At 43.0% G+C, this 21,527-nt stretch overlaps 1 long non-coding RNA gene across 1 annotated transcript; it reads right to left on the reverse strand.

Moving 5' to 3' along the window:
- Positions 1-7,824: 7,824 nt before the first annotated feature.
- LOC127484829 (uncharacterized) lies at positions 7,825-14,143 on the reverse strand. The gene is made up of 4 exons (XR_016227562.1): positions 14,004-14,143; positions 12,966-13,172; positions 11,408-11,551; positions 7,825-8,667 (listed from the first exon to the last, which is right to left on the reverse strand). It is a non-coding gene; the product is annotated as an uncharacterized LOC127484829 (long non-coding RNA).
- Positions 14,144-21,527: the final 7,384 nt, after the last annotated feature.

Raw genomic sequence — 21,527 nt, forward strand, 5'->3', positions numbered from 1 at the left:
GGGCCCTGTACCCACACCAGAGACCAGGAGGAAGCACCTGGCTCCTGGCTTCGGATGGGCATAGAGCGCCGGCTGTGGTGGCCATTTGGGGGATGAACCAACGGAAGGAAGACCTTTCTCTCTGTCTCTCTGTCTCTCTCTCACTAACTTTGCCTGTCAAAAAATGAAAAAAAAAACAATACAAGCAAACAAAAAAACAACAGCATGGTACTGGTACAGAAACAGATGGATAGACCAATGGAACAAAATAGAAACACCAGAAATCAATCCAAACATCTACAACCAACTTATATTTGATCAAGGATCTAAAACCAATTCCTGGAGCAAGGACCATCTATTCAATAAATGGTGCTGTGAAAACTGGATTTCCACATGCAGAAGCATGAAGCAAGACCCCTACCTTACACCTTACACAAAAATCCACTCAACATGTGTGGGGAGCAACTCGGACTAGACTAAGTTACTGGAATTAAGACTTATTCTATGCATCTGCTCTCCCACAATATGGCGCTGGGTGAGGAGGAAACAGCTTCTACACAGCTGCCTCCAGTTCAACCAATAAACTGTAGGACCTGCTCCTGATTGGAGGAGAGCAGCGTGCTCAGCGTGTGGGTAGCAGAGTTGGGATTGGTGGATGAGGACTATAAAGGAGGAGAGAGACAACATGCACCAGGAACATCTATCTGAAGGAACACCTGTGCAGCCCCCGAGAGAGCCGGCCGGCGGTGTGCCGCTCCCCCATGGAAGTGGGGAAAGTGGCAGGGGGAACCGCCCTTCCACGGAGGTGGAAGGGACGGTAGCCAACCCGGGAAGAACTGGCAGCAAACCCGGGGAGGGCCGAGCAGACAAAAGAACAGCGCAGGGTCCTGTGTCGTTCCTCCACGAAGAGGGGGAGCGACATAATGGTGCCATGACTCGGATATGAATCCTAGGCAGGGTTTAGTGTCGTTCCTCCACGAAGAGGGGGAGCGACATAATGGTGCCGTGACTCGGATAGGAAACCCAGGAGGGAAGAAGCGGGAAGAAGTGGGAAAATACCAGAGAGAGAGACTAGCAAAGAGCCTAGGGAAAAGCCGGATGGAAAAGGTGCCGGAAGAAGCTATCCAAAGCCTAGGCATAGATTTGGATACGGACTATGGGAAAGAAGTTAGGATTGGACGTTAGGATTGAAAGTGAAAGTGAAAGCTGGAAGAAACTTAGACTCAGATAGGGACTATGGCGGGGAAGCTAGGAGATTAAAAGCGAAAGTGAAAGCTAGAACAAACAGACTTGGATACGGACTGTGGGGAGAAGCCAGGAGAAATGAGGGAAGAATATTGTTGTTGGAAGAAAAGTTAGGGAAACATACCGGGTAGAGAAAAATGTTAGGGAAATTGAAGCCGCGGGGGCAGGCTGAGGCGGAGACGGAAGCCAGCTTGCGATTCGTCAGGTCAGCCCAGGGAGCAAAACGCGAAAAGCTAGATGCGTAAGCTAGGTTGGAATCCGTCGGATTGGTCTGGGGAGCAGAAGACGGGAGGCCAAGCCGAAAGGCGCAGACGTGAGCTAGGTTGAATTCGCCAGGTTGGCCCGGGGAACTTAGACTGAATACCGGTGGTGGAAACGTAAGCTGGGCTGTGTGATTCGCGGAAGCTGCCACGCACAGGGAGAGCGCACGGGGCACGAACGGGGAGAGCGCACAGGGCGCTAATAGATAGGGAACACGGGGCTATTGCAAAGGCCGTGGTGCGGGCGCTAAGGGCACAGAGACCGCGGAGTGCGCGGAGCCGGGAAGCCACCGTGGGGCGAGGCGCCGGGAAGCCACGCAGAGCCGTGAAGCTGCCGCGGGGCGAGGTGCCGAGAAGCAGCCTCGGGGCGGGCGCCAGGAAGCCGCGGGGATAAGAGAAATAGAAGTTTAGAAGTAAAATGAGAGAAATAGGAATGCTGGCAGATAGAAGTAAAATAGGAGAAATAGGAATGCCCGGAGATAGAGAAACAGAAAAATAAGGCCTCCCCACAACATGGCAATGAGAGAGCTTGGATTCAGTCTGCCTGATTAGCAAGACGATAAGCACCTGCTGGCGGCTAGCAGCTTACCGGCTGCAGGTCACCGAAGACAGGCATGTTATCAACACCAATAAGTCTCCCCACAATACGGCAATGAGAAGGCTTGGATTCGGTTTGTCTGATTGGTAGGGCTTGTTAGCACCTGCAGGCAGTTCTAGCAGAGCAGAGCATGCGCTGCAGGGCACCGAACACAGGCACGCATCAGCGCCTAAAAACCTCCTCACAACATGGCGAAGAGAGGACCCGGATTCGGTTTGCCTGATTGATAGGACTTGTAAGCACCTGTGGGCAACTCTAGCAAGCAGAGCAGAGTGTGTGCCGCGGGGCACCGAAGACAGGCGCGTATCAACGCCAAAAATAAAAAGAAAGGGGGATCTGTGGGGAGCAACTCGGACTAGACTAAGTTACTGGAATTAAGACTTATTCTATGCATCTGCTCTCCCACAATATGGCGCTGGGAGAGGAGGAAACAGCTTCTACACAGCTGCCTCCAGTTCAACCAATAAACTGTAGGACCTGCTCCTGATTGGAGGAGAGCAGCGTGCTCAGCGTGTGGGTAGCAGAGCACGGATTGGTGGAGAGGACTATATAGGAGGAGAGAGATGGCCTGGTGGTGTGGGTTGGTTGGAGAGCGCGTTGGAGAGTTCACGGGGAAGTTCGTTGCTTCGTTCTTTCTCATTTCTCTCTACTCATTCTTGCTTTGGGAGTTTGCTGTTTATTTATTCTTACTTTACTATAGAAAGGACTTGTAAAAAAGGGAACAACAAGCATCCGGTCCGGTGCGGCTCCTCCGCGTGCGGAGGAGCAGCAAACATGGATTAAAGATCTAAATCTACAAACGAACACCATCAAATTATTAGAGAACATCAGAGAAACCCTGCAAGATATAGGCACAGGCAAGGACTTCTTGGAAAAGACCCCGGAGGCACAGGCACTCAAAGCCAAAATTAACAATTGGGATTACATCAAATTGAGAAGCTTCTGTCCTGCAAAAGAAACAGTCAGGAAAGTGAAGAGGCAACCGACATAATGGGAAAAAATATTTGCAAAATGTGCAGCAGATAAAGGATCTACAAAGAGATCTACAAAGGATCTACAAAGAGATCAAGAAACTCCACAACAAAAAAACAAACAACCCACTTAAGAGATGGGCCAAGGACCTCAATAGACATTTTTCAAAAGAGGAAATCCAAATGGCCTACAGGCACATGAAAAAATGTTCAGGATCACTAACAATCAGGGAAATGCAAATCAAAACCACAATGAGGTTTCACCTCATCCAGGTTAGAATGGCTCACATACAGAAATCTACCAACAACAGATGCTGGAGAGGATGTGGGGAAAAAGGGACACTAACCCACTGTTGGTGGGAATGCAAACTGGTCAAGCCACTATGGAAGTCAGTCTGGAGATTCCTCAGAAACCTGAATATAACCCTACCATACAACCCAACCATCCCACTCCTTGGAATTTACCCAAAGGAAATTAAATTGGCAAACAAAAAAGCTGTCGGCACTTTAAGGTTTATTGCAGCTCAATTCACAACAGCTAAGACCTGGAATCAACCTAAATGCCCATCAACGGTAGACTGGATAAAGAAATTATGGGATATGTACTCTATAGAATACAATACAACAGTCAAAAACAACGAAACCCAGTCATTTGCAACAAGATGGAGGAATTTGGAAAACATCCTGCTGAGTGAAGTGAGCCAGTCCCAAAGGGACAAATATCATATGTTCTCCCTGATCGGTCACAACTAACCGAGCACCAAAAAAGAAACCTGTTGAAGTGAAATGGACACTATGAGAAAGAGTAACTTGATCAGCCCTTGCCCTGACTGTTGATGAACAACTTAATACTTTATCGGTTTTGGTATTTTTTTGTTCTACTTAATACTATTGGTTGAACTCTTTAATTAACACACAATTATTCTTAGGTGTTTAAATTTAACTGAAAAGTGATCCCTGTTAAATATAAGAGTGGGAATAAGAGAGGGAGGAGATGCACAGTTCAGCACATGCTCAATCGGATTTGCCCCAAACGAGAGTTAGAAACGTGCCAGGGGATTCCAATTAAATCCCATCAAGGTGGCATGTACCAATGCCATCTCACTAGACAAAGTGATCAGTTTCAGTTCATAACTGATCATAATGATAGGATTAAGAGTCAAAGGGATCACATAAACAAGACTAGTGTCTGCAAATACTAACTGATAGAATTAAGAAGGAGAGAACCATCCAACATGGGAAGCAGGATATATAGCAGACTCATAGAATGGCAGATGTCCTAAACAGCACTCTGGCCTCAGAATCAGCCCTTAAGGCATTCAGATCCAGCTAAAAAGCCCATGAGAGTATTTCTGGCATGGAAATCCAAGAGACCCTGGCAAAAAAATAAAGACCTAAATGAAAGATCTTTGTGAGTGAGATCCCAGTGGAAAGAACGGGCCATCAAAGAAGGAGGTACCTTTCTCTGAAGGGAGGAGAGAACTTCCACTTTGACTATGGCCTTGTCGAAATAAGATCGGAGTTGGTGCACTCAAAAGGCTTCCATATCCTTGGCAACTCATGACAAGAGCCTCGGGTGATTACTGACGCCATAAACAAGAGTGTCAATTGTTAAGTCAACAACAGGAGTCACTGTGCACTTGCTCCCCATGTAGGATCTCTGTCCTTAATGTGTTGTACAATGTGAATTAATGCTATAGCTAGTACTCAAACAGTACTTTACACTTTGTGTTTCTGTGTGGGAGCAAATGGTTGAAATCTTTACTTAATATATACTAAATTGATCTTGTGCATATAAAGATAATTGAAAATGAATCTTGATGTGAATGGGATGGGAGAGGGAGCAGGAGATGGGGGTGTTGCAGATGGGAGGGAAGTTATGGGGGGAAAAGCCACTATAATCCAAAAGTTGTACTTTGGAAATTTATATGTATTAAACAAAAGTTAAAAAATGTATAGGAATGAAAGGATAATGGCCGTTTTTAGCCCTTTTTTATACTCTTGTATTCCTATTTTTTACTGGTTGAATATTATGATTAATGATGAATTAATGCGGTGAATATAGAGTGGATTAAGAATATGGCTTTGCAAAAACTGATGAAGATACTGGAGGGAGGGAAGAGGATTGGCGGGGAAGCGAAGGAAGTATGCTCTTTTTGGGACTATACCTATGGAATACATAAAATCTGTTCTCTTAAAATCAATATCAAAAAAGAGTTACAAAGAGAGATAGGGGGCCATGTCTTCTATCTGGTGTTTCACTCTCCAGATGGCCACAATGGCCAGGGATAAACCAGGCCAGAACCAGGAACCAGGAGCTTCATCTGAGCCTTCCACTTGAGCAGCAGGAACCCAATCACTTGAGTCAGATAGAGCAATGACACGTCTACTGGGTCAGGAATGCCCAGTGTGTTGGCAATCTCCACATGCATGGAGAGAATATAGTGCAGTGTGCTCTCCCTCAGAGCTCTGCAGATGGAACCATCCTAGCTGACACACTGCTTAGGGACCTGTCACCTTCCAGAGAACCAATTTCTGTTGTTTTAAGCTAACTCCAGTTTAGTTATTTGTATGGCATGTTAGTCTGGGAGACTAACATGGGGATGATGTTAAAATCTTGAGGAAGGGAATCTGATTGTGGGAAATCATTATAAAAACTATCCTTCTGCTGTGGTGCATCTATACCTATGGGTGCAAGTGACAAAATCACATATAACACAGGGTAAATATCAGCAAGTGGTCCATAGATATCTGGATACACTCTGATTGTGTAGTATAGGTAGCTGATTTTTGCTTGATGTCATTTTCTTATTTGTACAGTACTGAACATGTATTAGTTGTGTATTTAGATTATGTACATGGAAGAAAGACTATTATGAATGTTATAAAGAACTATTTTGGATATTTTATATTGTAGAAAGATGGCTACTCCACTTTGATGTCATTTTTCTCATACCAGTGTTATTTTTGCATATTTATACATGTTCTAGAGCCTTTCTGCCCTCCCTGAATGTCCCCTTATGTAGACTGTGCTTTCTCTCATCTCATGGTATCTCCATTCCACTACCTGTGGTGACCAAGTAATATTTCTGTGTTCTTTTATACACTCAAGTCAAATACCATTTCCTCCAAAGTCCTGTTGTGTATTCTCCCAACATTAAGTCCAGCAAATTCCAAGACTTCCCAAGAGAAAGTTGTGCAATTTGTTACAGATGGATGGCATTGATCAGCTACTAATCAAGTTATTGATTTTGTCTTCTACCTCCACTTGATGGCTTTCTTCTCTCCCTCTCCATGCTATTTGACTATTAACACCTTATTATCCTTGGAACTATGAATTCCCGCAATCTAAGCCTATTTCTCAATAATTTAACATCCCTGTGTTAATCTCTAATACCCTAAAACAAATTTCCACACCCAGAGAGGCTTAACTCAGAAACTGATTCCCTGATTGGAGACATATCCAAAATCAATGTGTCGGCAAGGTTGGTTGCTTCTGGAGAGCTCTGAGGGAAAATCCACTGCACTATACTCTTCACAGTTGTGTGGACTGCCAACATCCCAGGAATTACAATATGTAGACACAACACTGATGCATCTGACCCTTTCATCTTGTGGCACACTTCCCTGTGTATCTGTGTGTCAATGTTTCCCTCTTCTGATGGCCCAAGTGGTTGGGCCCTGCACCCCATGGGAGACCAGGAGAAGTACCTGGCTCCTGCCATCGGATCAGGGCGGTGCGCTGGCCGCAGCGCGCCAGCGGCGGCAGCCATTGGAGGGTGAACCAACGGCAAAAGGAAGATCTTTCTCTCTCTCTCTCATTGTCCACTCTGCCTGTCAAAAAAATAATTAAAAAAAAAAAAGATTTCCCTCTCCTTAAACAAAATCCTCTCATGGGAGTGCTGTTCACCATGTTCCTGTATGACTTCATCTTAGATTCACTGTATTTGCAAAGACTTTATTTTTAATTTTTTTATTAATTGAGAGAAGAGATTTCATGTAATTCATGGATCCAATTCTAAGAAGATACATGTATTTCACTCTCTTCCAAATAAGATCCCATGCTTTGGGCCTAGGGGTCTGCAAATGAGCAGATGTTATGTGGGACTCAATTCAACCCATTTGAAAATATGTAACTTTTACTTACTCCAATGTTATCTTTATTACTGAACACTGTGGAAAAACAGATGAGCAGGCCTTGCCACATAGAGGTACTTCAAAAAATCAATAGCGAGAGGAATTGAAGGTAAGTGTCTTAGGTGCAAAAGTTTGAAATCCATATGTTTTCTTCATGCACATTACATGAACTCCTTTTAAAAACTTTGCACTTCGCTGACAGAACAAAGGCCATGAGTCAGGAGCAGAGGTAAGAACCTCTGGCACCTTTTTCTGCTTAATATCTGAGAGGGACAAATAGAATGAGACAAGAAGTTCCCATCTCCTGCTTCCCACCTCAAATGCCTACAACGCAATCTGGTATTCTGAAACTCAAGCAAGTTCTACTACTGGGGTTGCATGAACCCTGTAATTGCCTCCTAGTGTTTTCATTAGCAGGAAGCTATAGTCAGGTGCTGCAGGCAGAAATACATCCCCATTGCTGAGTTGTGAAACAGACACCTTAAACAATAACTTAAATGCCATCATAAATGCCCACCTCTAGAGACTTTGTTACAGAAGCTATGGAGTCCTTCGGAGATTCATCAAAAATTTTATTTCTAGCAAACAATTGAACAGCTAACCAAAGCTAAACATTTTTGCTGGTGAGATTTAATGCAATTACACAGTATTTTAGTTTTGTAGTATATCAAGCAAAATTCTGTGTCCCATTATGAGCTAAAGAAAAAAAACCAGAAAACCAAACCCTAAACAGCTCTGCCTTCATGGAGTTCACCTATTCCATAGGAAAGAGGGACTCTGGTCAACATTATGTATCACATTGTGCTTGTGATGAGAGATGAAAAACACTATGGAGAAAAGCAAAATGAACATACAGCAAAATGGGGACTTAAACTGAAGGCATAGCACATCTATTACTCATGCCAATGAACATTCTCACACAGCTACTTCTTGAGGCAAATGCTTTACTCCTGAAGCTGACTTCGGTGCAGTAACAGGCCTCTTCCATCATCACCCGATCCAATCTTGGCCATGGAAAGTAAGAAATTCAAATTCAGTTGTGCCAGTTTCCAAAAACTTATTTCCTACTGTAACTGGCTTTAGATTGCTGCTAAATTGATGCCCTGTCCTATAGTGGATTTACGGTCCCATGTGAAACAGCCAGTATCTGAATTGATTGCTCCAGAGAACTCATACTTACAATATTTTTCATGAGGACTAAACTGAAATTGATAAAGGAACCATGTCCTTTACTCCTCTTAGAATAAGGATGGACAGGGAATTTTAAAAAGTATGATTATTATTATACCACTATTTTTATTGGAGTGATAGAAACTGCTCTTCAAGCATAGCACCCCTGATTACTCTCCACGATGTCCACGTTGACCTCATCATAGACTTCAGGCACATATCCATCAGGGCATATCAGAGAATCCACAGTGAAAAAGAAGCTATTAGCTATCACCCCATTTCTTCCTCGTACACTGCTAATCCAGACCTGTAGTGAGAAAGGATGGAAATTATTAAAATCATACCTTGTCTGCACACTACAACCTTGTCTATACCTCCCTACATTGGCTCTGTCCTACAAGTCTCACCATCCCTATCAGGATTCCTAACCTAGGTAACACCATGCCAACACCAGGGAAGCTCTGGAAACACACTTGGGAACAGGCATCACTTCATAACAGCCAATTCAGAGTCTCTGGGGAGAGCACCCTGGTCTGCAATGAGAGACTCTGCTATCATTATTACTCACTGTCAGCATTAAACACACTTTCATAGATTCCCCAATTACTTTGCAACTCCACTACTCAAATTATACTCAGCTGTCATAAATAAGGGCAAAAACTACTGAACACCACATTCAGCTGTTGACAAAAATACTCTGGCACACAAATCGTGTTTCATAGTATTTTTCTTAGAGTATGCAATAGCATTCCAATAGTATATGAACTATACAATGTGGATTGTTAATTGCATACTAGATATATGTTATTCTATTAATTTTTCATTTGATTTTGGAAGTCCTTCATTTCCATAAGGAAAAAAAACTCCTCTTTGACAAATAATAGAATTTATAGTTATCACAGCGCATGAAATAGAAAGCAGGGAATGAAATTAACACCAAAGGAAACACTGACAATAAGGAAGGTCAAGTACAACATGCAAATAAATTACCTCTTCTACATGCCTAGAGTTCAAGTGCAACATGCACACAAATTACCTCTTCTACATGCTTAGAGTTCATGGGCTTTGCTGAGTGTGCCATGATGTTCGAGGTGTCTGGATGCATGGAATACTCAACTTCTAACCAGTCTCCCTTGTAAGGCACAAAACCTACAAGAGCCATGGAGAAACATCTGACACTTATTTCTTCTCCGAAGTCATGCTGAATTCACCAGTTTTGTCATTGCTGTGATATTGCTAAGAAGTTTGCATTCTAAATGGAAATCTCTTTGTCGATGTTTGAACAGACATTTTTTAAACCTTTCAGACACAAGCAAAGTTATGTGGTATACCCTGACTGTGCTGTATTGATTTGATAAATTCCAATAGGCAAAAAGGGGGGGGCAGAACATCACAGTTCAGTTCATAGCCAAATTTGGGGAGCAGCTCGGCATATATCAAACAGTCATGTTCCTCACTCTTTCCAGCGAGGTAGTCAAGTAGTAAAGTGAAACCACAGGCTTGAAACTGGCTTCCTCTATTACAGACCTTCCCACTGTCTCTTAGTTTGCAACCATGGTCAAAGTATTAATCCTCTTTGTATCTCAGTTTCACTATGTATAAAATGAGAAGTGTACTAGTATTCTTGATGACATTCAGACAATGTGACAATAAAATGTTACATGTACAATACAGAAATTATGCCTGCTACAGGTAATCACCAAAGGAATCTTGACTGTTAGGTGTTATAGCAGTGGCATCAGGAACTATTGCCAAGATGCAAATGAGTAAACATCCTAGGTTTTTGATCAGGTGAATTCTTCAATACATACATTACATTTTATGCATATAATTTAAAAAATAATTTTACACTAAAACAAATGTTGGCCACAGCATAACAAAGATACACAAAAGGCTCAGAAGGAACCAGAACTCTCGAACATTACAGGTGGTAGCATAAGTTGGCACACCGAAACTAACGTCAACAAAGTTAAACGTATATTGATCCAACAATCCCAGGCTCAGTAAGACATCTCGTCTATCTCCTTAATCGGTATACATTTCTTTGATGTGGCTTTATAGAATATACATAGGCTTTTACATGCACAGTGTACACATCTGCAGCTATAATCAAGCTAAGATTCAATTATCTCCACACTGGCTCAGAATTAATGTAACTAAAGCTCAGTTCGGGCATTTATTTTCATTCAGTATATTTGGCTCTCCTCATTCTTCCATAACATATCTACTGCTCACTCTGTGCAAATGCTCAAACCAAATACACTGCAATTACGTTTTCCTCTCTTTTTTTCCCAACAAAACTCAAATTCATCAGCCAACACTTTCATCTCAAACCTCAAATTACATCCACAGTTCTCCTACAACTCCCCATCACCTCTGGCCAGGATTTTTACAATGTCTTCCCAACTACATTCTTGACCCCACCCTTCTGGGACATAGTCTCTTCTTCCACATCGACGGAGTGAACATCTTATAACAAAGCTCAGGCGTAAATCCTAATTTGACATCCAAGAGAAATAAAATACCTGTTTGGTTTCTAGGGCTGAGCTAATCTCCCCTACGCATTTCAGATTCATGACAGATGCATTAGGCAAACGATGCATCAACAAAATACAGCACTGGGTAGAGTCCAACGCTTAGAACATGCCTGTCAATTATAAGTAGAATTCAACAATATGTACCCCCAAATGCACACATCAAAAGATGCAATTCTCTCTCTAAACTTCCTGTTTGAAGCATCTGTATTGGTTGAAAATATTTTCCTTCTATATTTGTGGCACTTTTTTTTAATGTTTAGTAACTCTGTGAATGAGTGAAAGATATATCTAGATGTTTACTGACTGCATTCACACATAATAAATGATAACAGGAGCTCCTATAAACACTACTTAATTGCCCTTAAGGAGCTGTGCATGTCTTCCAAAGGTCCTGCTCAACTCTTTGGGAACTGCTGACTAGAAGAACCAAGTATGCTGTACACGTTGTTCTAGTGCTAAGATTCTTTAGAAAAGTAAACATTACAGTTTTTCTAAAAATGGAAAACACACCTTGAGAAATAATGTTTAGGTAAAATTTAATTGTTTCACTCATATAGATACACCATTCCTTATGGCAGTAACACAATCAATTAAAATTCTGGTTTCCAAGTCTGATGGTGCAGCATCATGAGTATCATCAAAGATATCAACCACCTGTAAGATAAACAGATATTTTCTTACAACATAACAAAAAGCTGAAAACAGAATCTTATTATTAAAAATTGATGTAAAAAATTATTTTGAACAAGTATCCTCCACACTAGTGAATATGTCACATGGCAAATTGATCACAGATGTGAAATGATGAGTTAAAAATAATGCACGTGCTTAATGTATTGTTTAAATACTTGTGACAATGTTAACTGTATACCCAAGGTTGAGGCACTCATTAGATGAGGTTCAATGATAAAGTGTATGTTGTTTTTATGCTTCTTATGTTTTTATGTTCTTATTTGATATCAAAAAAGAAGAAACAGAAAAATATTTAGTTCTAGTATGTTGTGATAAAAATAAAAAGCATGATTAAAATGGTTTTGTAAAATCTCCAGAAGGAGGAAATTTCACATTGGGAGAAAATTGTGGTAGCAAATAGAAAAAAATGTTTTGTGTTGGGTTCTGAAATAAGAGAAAGCATGTCCATATTAAATGACAGTAGGGGCAGGAACCGGGAGGCAGAGAGAAAAAATGCACTCAAGCTACAGAAACAAGCAGGTAAACCAGGTCATTTAAATGTGATATATATACACAATGAAATATTATTCAGCTATCAAAAAGAATGAAATTCTACCATTTGCAACAAAATGGATGCAACTGGAGGACATCATGTTGAATGCAATAAGCTGGACCCAGAAAGCCAAATACTGCATGTTCTCCCTTATATGTGGGAACTACAATTTAAAAAAAAAAAGGAAGAAAAGGAAAACAAAAGAAATGTCTGTGTGTTTCAGTATTGCTGCGTGTGCAGTTTTGTAAAAATTTGTTTTAGGCCTTTATCAACCAATGGTTAAGAATGTTATACTAGTAGAGTTTTAAAGAGCTGTGATTATTTTAAAATTTACCTCATATACGGGTGAAACGGTAAAAAAAAAAAAAAGATATAGAAGCAGGGGACAGAACCAGGAGATTAATGTTGGAAAAATCTCTTGAAATTGGAGGCAGAGGCAAGAAGAAAAGTCAAATTATCCCTGACATAAAGGTATACAAACTGCTTTGCTACTTGGAAGCACAATAACCTGTATCTAAATTTTTAACTATACAAACAATACACGTAATTACAGAAGTGCACAAAACAAAGCAATTCTCCAAAATCCATAATTGCATTACCTAAATTACATTACTACTGTGTAATTATTACTGTTAACTGCAGTATATAAATACTAGAAAAACAGATGAAGAATATTCAATTTCAAAAAAATAAGTCACAACAAATATTAGAGAAGAAAAACCTATAGTTCCAGGGTGAGGCTTCAAATATGACACTATATCCCCTGTGCCGGTCACATTCCAATGGGTGGTTTAATCAAGAACAGTAGGATGAAAGCTCACTGGAATAAGAGTCTGTCCCCACCTCAGTCTTTCAACTCCTCAGATGGTTCACTTTCTTCAACACCAGCAGTGCCTTCTTGCCCACTTTTCAGTGACATGCTATCTTCTTGCCCACTTTTCAGTGACGTGCTATCTGTGTTACCAGAACTGAAGCAGAGGGGCTTGTCCATGTCATAATCAACAGAGGAACTTGCTACTAACATCTGTTGATTTTCCAAATTGTTGTCATCTATGAGATAGGTCAACAAGGTCACAATACTTATGTTAAGATGCAAAGAAGTCTTACCCTGGCCATCTTATGTTCTCTTGGTCCTCCATGTGTCAAGCCATAAATATAACTATATGTTTCTAATAGGGTTGTCCAGTACTTTGCACATCTATTTCACTTGTCAGGTCTGTGATGGCCTTCTATAAGGTAGCTGTTATCACCACAGATGCATATATTAATTCTGGTTTTATAATATATACTACTGTCATCACAACATAGTGAGGAACTGCATCTCAGGCTTCCTTCTCATCTCTTTAGAAAAAAACTTCAAAAAATTTGGCTCCAAACTGCACCCCATTATTTTGCTGTTGTGTATAAGCACAGCTGAGAAACAACATTTTTGGTTTTGATTCCTGCAATCAGCCAGCCAAAGCAGTCTGTCGATCCCCTAAGGTACCCGATATATATCTCCTCCATCTAGCTGCAAAAACTCGGCAGTTGGAGAGACAAAATGAAATTCACGCACAACTGGGGGAGTTTCTCTGCTGGACACATAAAAGAAATCACCTGCAGGAGGCACGCGAGAAGGCAGGGGCTCTGCACCCCAGGACCTCATGCATCATCCCCTTCTCACATTAGAAGAACATGAGATGGTGGTTTGGGTGTTAACTAGCCATCGTGCATCTGTGACATATGGGCACACATATGACAACAAGCACCGACATGCAGAAACACGCAGAGGAAGTGCCCTGGTCGCTGTCAACTGCACTAGCACCTGGGCCCCCTACCAGTACTGAGACCAAAATGGGGAGATTCCTTGCAGGGGGACAAATGGGACACACAGCTAGGCACCTGGCAGAGATCCTGGCTGATCCTCAGCGGGTTCTTGGCTCTGTCGGCTGAAGAACGCTACACCCGTCTCAACAGCTGGAGCATGGTCCCCCTCTGCAGTGCACACAGGCCACAGCACTGATCGAAGCTCACTGCACAAGATCTCATCTCTCCCTCAGATCACAGTAGCCCTCAGTAACCTGTTTCCTGCTCCACTTCTTCCGCTTCTGCGGTACGAGTCCCAGCCGCCAAACAGCAACGTCTAAAATGGCGCTAGACCCGGTTTAAGGATCATGCGATCAAGCCAGCAGCTCTCATGCACAGCTCACGACACTAGCTGTCACCGCAAGACTTGTAAGACCCACCCTTTAACACTTACAGCCAATGAGATTGTCGCACACAGGCAAGTGGGCTACTGTAGCCAATAGGTGTCAGTGACAAGAAACATCCTGACTCCTCTAAGCATCCGAACCAGGTGGTGCCTTTTTGAAAAGCCTCGGGAACACTGGTTGGGGATAGGGCATGTGCTCTTGCTAGGGAAAGTGGTAGATCTTCTAGCGCATTTCCTGTTTGGGCCACCTGTGCCTTTTAAATGTACATCCAACATGGGCAAAGGAAAATTCCAGCCCTCCCCATTGTATTCCTGATGTTCATCATAGCTGCAAACTGTGTCGGTGGTCCGTGAGAGGTAAGCAGTGCTGGGTTCGAGGTCCTGTGGGTATGTAACGTTATATGGGTGACAGATCGTGACTTTTATCCTAGTGCTTCCACTATGGAAGCAATCAATAATTTAACACAGAATTTTTTCATAACTATAGCCACCATCCACCATCTACTCATCATTACCAATGATTTGAAGCAATGACTTGCTGCTCGCTATGGGGCAGCAGGTCCGATAGAGCTCCTCAGGGCCAGCCTGGGGAACTCAGGGGCCGAGCAGGATGATGAGTGTCGGCGGCAAAGGAACCACACCAGAGCCGGGAGATCAGCCGACACCCAGGGCGCACCCGGGTTCTCGACTTTATTGGGAGGGGAAGAGCTTTTATAGACACAGAAAGGGGGCTGTCCTGGGCACAAGGGAACCGAGCCAACCAGCTGAAAGGTAAGGCAGGAAACAATCCGGGCACGCCCTCAAGGGCCTATCACAGCCGAGGACACATACTGTCCATGAATACGGAAGTCTCCTGTCAGGCTAGGTACCGCCCCCGGGGGCCATCTTGGATTGTTGGAAACGCTGAGTCATTGGGATGTGGAAGTGCTGCAAACTCGAGCAAAGGCTTAGAGGCCTTATCTAGCGAAGGCTTAGCAACTTTGTTTCCTTTTCGATTGGAGCCCCCTGCAATGACTCTCTTAGGCTTGCTGATGCTGCATTCATTGCATCAGCAGTACTTTTTAAGTACCGACCCAGAGGCGGACACCAGTCTTAGAGTTTGAAATTAATCAGAGAATCAAAAAGAAAGAATTTTGGCTTTGAGGAGCTAATTTATGCTGGAGGAGGAATAGGGAGACAATAAACCTGAGTACAAATACATACATGACATAGGGGAGATGAAGTACTGTCCCCAAACCTGAGTGGGCCAGGGACTGTGAGGGAGCTGAGTGACTCTGGGTCTCCAGGGTGGGTCACATCACCAGCAACACCTTTAGGCCATGAGGCCCTGTGTCTCTCTGGTGCCAAGCTGAAGTAGGAAATAAGCGGAGCAGGCCCGCCTGGGTCTATGCTCCCTGTGCCTAGGAAACAGGACTCGCTAGGATCCCAATGTATCATAGCTGTGTGTCTGCAGTTCCAGTAGGGCAGTGGACAACTAAGGATGTGAAAGGTGGCAGCTCCTTGTCTTCCCCTGCATGTAGGAGGAAGCATTTGTTCTGAGTCTCAGTAAATCCATGACCTCCTGGCACAGTTAAAGCAGAGGGCCATAGGGCCTGAGTGTGCTAATGTTGATGCACGGATCTGGGCTCCTTTCACAGGCCAGAGCTATAATAGGTCCACTCATCTCTCAACCCTTTCACAGGGTGGGCAGAAGAGTGACACACAGGGACAGGTGATGTGGCGTAGTGGGTAAAGCCACCACCTGCAGTGCCAGCATCCCATATGGGCACTGGTTCGTGACCCAGCTGCTCCACTTCCAATCCAGCTCTCTGTTATGGCCTTGGGAAAGCAGTAGAAGATGGCCCAACTCCTTGGGCCCCTGCACCCATGCGGGATACCCAGAAGAAGCTCCTGGTTCCTGGCTTTGGATTGGCACAGCTCTGGCTGATGCGGCCATCTGGAGAGTGAACCAGCGGATGGAAGACCTCTCTCTCTGCCTCTCCTTCTCTCTCTGTGTAACTCTGACTTTCAAATAAATAAATAAATCTTTAAAAAAAAAGAAGAGTGACACACAAGTCCATAGTGGTCGCTGCAGAGTCCCTCAGGGGTAGGAGCAACCTACAGAGGCCATTGAATCTCCCTGAGGCCCGTGCAATAGCAACAGCTGAATAGGTGGGACCCTGAAGCTCTCTGGTCCTCAGAAATGGCACACATGAGCCCTGGTTCACCCAGAGGACCTGAGAGCTTGAAGCTGTGCTGCAAAGCAGGCCTGGATCCTGCTCCCCAGCTCCCGCTGTGATTGGCCCATCTTCTTGGGAGACCTGGGGACCAGGAGCACTCCCAAGGACTATGGGAAGTCTTGCCGCAGAATAAATTTCAAATACCACACAATGCCCCCTTATCTGTGTTCAGCACAACTTTGGGGCTTCCCAGGAACTTCTTACCCATTTCTTGCTCACCATTCCCTAAGTACCCTTTTGTGGCACAAGGCTTATTCCTAGACACAGTCTGTTGGATTATTCCAGGAGAGTTTGGGTACAACCCATCAGCCTTGTGCTGAAATGATCTTTTATTGGAAGGGGTCCCTGGAAGGCAAGTGGACGGTTGCTTCCTGGTAGGGATGGGGGATGGTAGTGACTTGGTAAAGTCATGAAGTCAGCCTCAGAAGCAAAGAATTTACAGCATGATCAAGTCCATGGGTATGCGTAATAGTTACATTTTGCCTTCCGTGTTCAGTCCCCTTTTTGCTATATGTGCAATCTGTATTTCTCTATAGCACTATTCATCTGCCAACATTCCAGCATTCCCACATTTAAAAAAAATTATTGTGACCCTGTGTCCCTCTTTCCTATGTTAGCTGCTAAACTCCATAAGGGCCAAACTCTTCGAGATGTGTTTTTCTGTTTTTAATTTTTTTTACATTAGCCCAACATGGGCCACTTAGAATTCTGCCTGGGGCTAGTGCTGTGGCGTAGCGGGTGAAAGCCCCAGCCTACAGTGCCAGCATCCTATATGGGTGCCAGTTCGAGTCCCGGCTGCTCCTCTTCCAATCCAGCTCTCTGCTATGGCCTGGGAAAGCAGTAGAAGATGGCCCAACTCCTTGCGACCCTACACCCATGTGGGAGACCTAGAAGAAGCTCCTGGCTCCTGGCTTTGGATCAGCTCAGCTCTAGCTATTGTGGTCATTTGGGGAATGAACCAGCAGAATGAAAGACCTCTCTCTCTCTGGCTCTACTTCTCTCTGTAACTCCTCTGTCTTTCAAAATAAATAAAATAATTCTTTAAAAAAAAGAATTATGCCTGATACACTACAGTCTGATGCAATGTTTTTAAAATTAATATATGTGAGAAGTAAACATTTGATTCCTTTTCAAAGATTGCTAGGTTACATACACCTAAAAGTTCTTCAGCAAACAGGATGTAAGTGGACAAAACAGCTAAAACAAATTCTGAGACCATTGTAACCCTGTCGTTACTCAGCCATTGAGGAACTGGGGAGGGAGCTGAGTGCTTGGAAATAAACAGCTTGTTGTGAACTACCCCAAGTATGCTGGCACACCAGGCACCCCGTCTTGTAAAATCATTAATTGTCATTTTTGCTGCACTTCCTTAGTCTGAGTCCATTCTCTGAGTGGATGGATGAGGCTGTTTCTTACAATCTGGGGACTCATCTGGGATCTCTGTGCCTGCATGGTATGGGGGCCCTGGTAGAGGGGGAGACACACCCGTTTTGGGTGGTATACTCTGTCCAAGTGCCCCATCTCACCATAGAAGCCACAGAAAAGCCAGAGATTGTTATTCAGAAGACAGCGCAGGTGACACGCACAAAAAAAGCAGGTACCAACAACCAGGAAACCTTGCACATAAGCCAAGGTAGGAAAAATTGGACTATAAGTACTGCCTTGGTGGTTGTGAATTTTCAGTGGTTATATACAAAGTGCGTGCAGAATCCTGATAAGCGATTTTGTTTTCCATGGGGGAAATGGCTGGAGACAAATGAAGCAGGTCCTGGGCTGTGCAAAGAACCTCCACTAAGGGGGTCTGAGCTCACAGGAAAACACAGGGTAGATTGCAAAAAATATCCATTACAGGAGATGGAGTGCATAGGGAAACTCAGACACAGAGCTCAGTAGAAAATGGGAAATAAGTTTCAGGCCTGGGGGGGGGGGCTCCCTTTGACATTTCCCAGGATAGTCCATTGGGGAGAATTTTGAGGTTTTGGAGGATGCCCCTTGGGCCAGGAACAAAGAAAAGGAAAAAAATGATATTAAGTATTGCTGTATTATTTGGCCTAAAGATCCAATTCTTGAACCCTTGGTGTTTTGGCCATGGCCATTTGGGAAAAAGAGACATTTTAAAGTATTCAGGTAGACTTTATAGAAATGCATAAGGTGGGGAGATTGATTAAGACAGCAGGATTCGTTTTACATCAATGATACTGAAGGGGGTTATGGAAAGCTTGGATATTAAATGGGACCAAACTCCCTGGCATCCTCCCTCTTTAGGAAAGGTAGAAAGGACGAATCAAACCCTTAACTAATCTTAGAAACTAATAGAAAGGATAAATCAAACACTTATCTTGAAACTTACTTTGGACCAAATGCTTCTCCATAGCACTCCTTAGGGTTGGAACATCTCTCAGAAGGGAGAGGGGATTGTCCCCTTATAGATTGTTATTTGGGCTCTCTTACTTAGGTAGGACTACAAAACTCCCTATCATGGAAACCAAAGATCAGTTTCTAAGGAACTACATACTGGCCATATCCTCTACTTTGTCATCCCTAAGGTTAAAAGGACTCCTTTCTCAGAGTCTGCCTCTTAAGTTCACAGTTCATCACTTTGAACCCAGTGACTTCGTGCTAATTACGACCCGGAGGAAAGACGACTTCCAACCACACTAGGAAGGCCCATACCAACTGCTCTTGACCACTGAGACAGACATGCAAACAGCAGAGAAAGGGTGGACTACTATACTCTGGCTAAAGAACTGGTAAACAGACCCAAAAGGGGAGTAAAAGACCAGTAGGAACTGTGTCAATCACCCGAAAAGCCCTTCAATGTGACTCTGAGAAAAGTGTAACCATGGTTTGCCTAGGTTAGGTAAAAAACAGGGGGAGGGAGGACATCAACCAGGACATATTTACTATAGGCTAGAGCGATAGGAATGCCAAAGTAAAATGTGTCAAATTTTCAGTACAAGCCCTTAGCTCAGACACATGTGGCTCCATTTCCTCTAGGATATATGTCAATCTTGATGCTTTCTAGGTCTATACCGGGAGGAGGAGACATGTGGAAACAAGACTTGCAAAAGCCTGTTGTTGGTTTTCCTGCACAGCAAAGATCAGACTCCAGGGCAATGCAATTTTTCTCCATAGGGAACAAGAACTATTTCTCTTGCCTCTCCTGGCAGGGGGCCAAGTTAAATAAAGCTGTGTGAGAACAATTGACATGTATATACATCTTGAATTTTACTGGTAAGCCTGACATTGGTAATTATTCAGCCTTTCTTATACCCTGGGCTGGTGTCTGGTGGTATTGTCGAAAAGAGCAAGCTCTGTGCCCTGTTACCAGGACTTGTGCTTTGGTTCATTTGGTCATTCCCTTCACCCTAGCATTCCACAAAACACCCAAAGGTAAAGAGAGAAGGTCATCAAATAAAAATGAAAATGAGACTAAATTTGTAAAAAGAAAAAGAGAAGAGACTGTGAGAAGTAAACATTTGGTTCATTTTCAAAGACTTCTAGGTTACATGCACCTGGAAGTTCTTTGGCAAACAAGATGTAAGTGGACAAAACAGCTAAAACAAATTCTGGGAACATTGTAACCCTGTCTTTACTCAGCCATTGAGGATTTGGGGGAGGGACCTGCATGCTAGGAAATAAACAGCTTGTTGTAAACTACCCCTGGTGTTCTGGCACACCAGGCACTTGGCCTTGCAAGATTGTTAATAAACTCTTGTTTTCACTGCATTTCCTGAGTGTGAATCCATTCTTTGAGTGGATGGATGAGGCTGTTTGTCACAATATATGACTGGCAGTGATACGTAGCTGTTGTTAATTTCTTATTTTTGAGCAATCACTTAATTGATTTTTAAACACATAAAAATATTTAAAGGTGAGCTTTTACCCTAGCACTTAAGTCACTATATAAGATGTCTGTGTTTCACACCTGCATAACTGGAATAGATTCTTGGCAACAGATTTAGAAATTACTGGGATGTTGGCAATCCCCACACACATGGACAGAATTGTGTAGTGGGCTTGTGGTAGAGGTCTTTGTCTTTTAATTAATCTTGTTTCTAACTGACATGATTAAAGTTGTAGTAGAAGCCTTCCCAAGGTCAGAAGAAGAAAAAGAGAAGAATCTGTCCTGGGAATGAAATGTGGTTGTTATCCACTTACTATCTGCTTATATGTAACCATTTCAGGTTCTGCTTGCTAGTACAGAGCAATGGTGTTAATCCGTGCCAGACAGAGTACAGCTCAGTATTTGTGTGTAAAAATATCAATAATTATGTACACATGAGTAGTATTGTATCAATTCCTGTGGCCACCATGTAACATGAGAATATCCAATCAAATGTATGCATGTAGCCATATAAGGGAGAAAAAGATGCTAAAAACCACACATAAGGAAATACTCCTTTTTGTTCAGGGCTCAAGCTTTTGGATACGAAATTCTACCTGGGCCTTATGCTGGCATAAATAATAAAAGACTACTTCCTGTTAAAAGGCCTTGGTGTCTTGTCTCTGTACACGACTCCTGCTACAGGCTTACTCTCAGAGTTCTGCAGAAGGAACCAGCCTTGTGGACCCGTTGATTTTGAACATATTTCCTCCCAGGAGATCAGTTTCTGTTGTTTGAAGGCAATTCATTGTGGTCATTTGTTATGGCATCTCTGGGAGACTAACACAGGAGTGTTAAGTTGTTGAGGGAAAGGTAGTCTCAGACTGTGGGAAAGCATAGTCTCTATGGTAATGCTGCAGGATTCTTGGATATTGAACTAAATGTTGCTGGAGAAAGAGCCATGAGAGCCTGGAGCTCACATACTCAGTGAAAATGAAACTGGGAGATTACCATGACATTGATGTTGATTGTTGTAAGCCCACTGATAGAGAATTGGAATAAGACATGAACCGGGCTATTCAAAGGAGGAGAAAGAACATTGATTTCTAAGGCAATGGATTGATTTTCATCATTAATATTGAAAAGAAATAATAATCCTCATAGTATAT

Source organism: Oryctolagus cuniculus, chromosome X (genome assembly GCF_051225735.1).
Source record: "Oryctolagus cuniculus isolate XC-2025 breed Fujian yellow rabbit chromosome X, ASM5122573v1, whole genome shotgun sequence".
NCBI lineage: Eukaryota > Metazoa > Chordata > Mammalia > Lagomorpha > Leporidae > Oryctolagus > Oryctolagus cuniculus.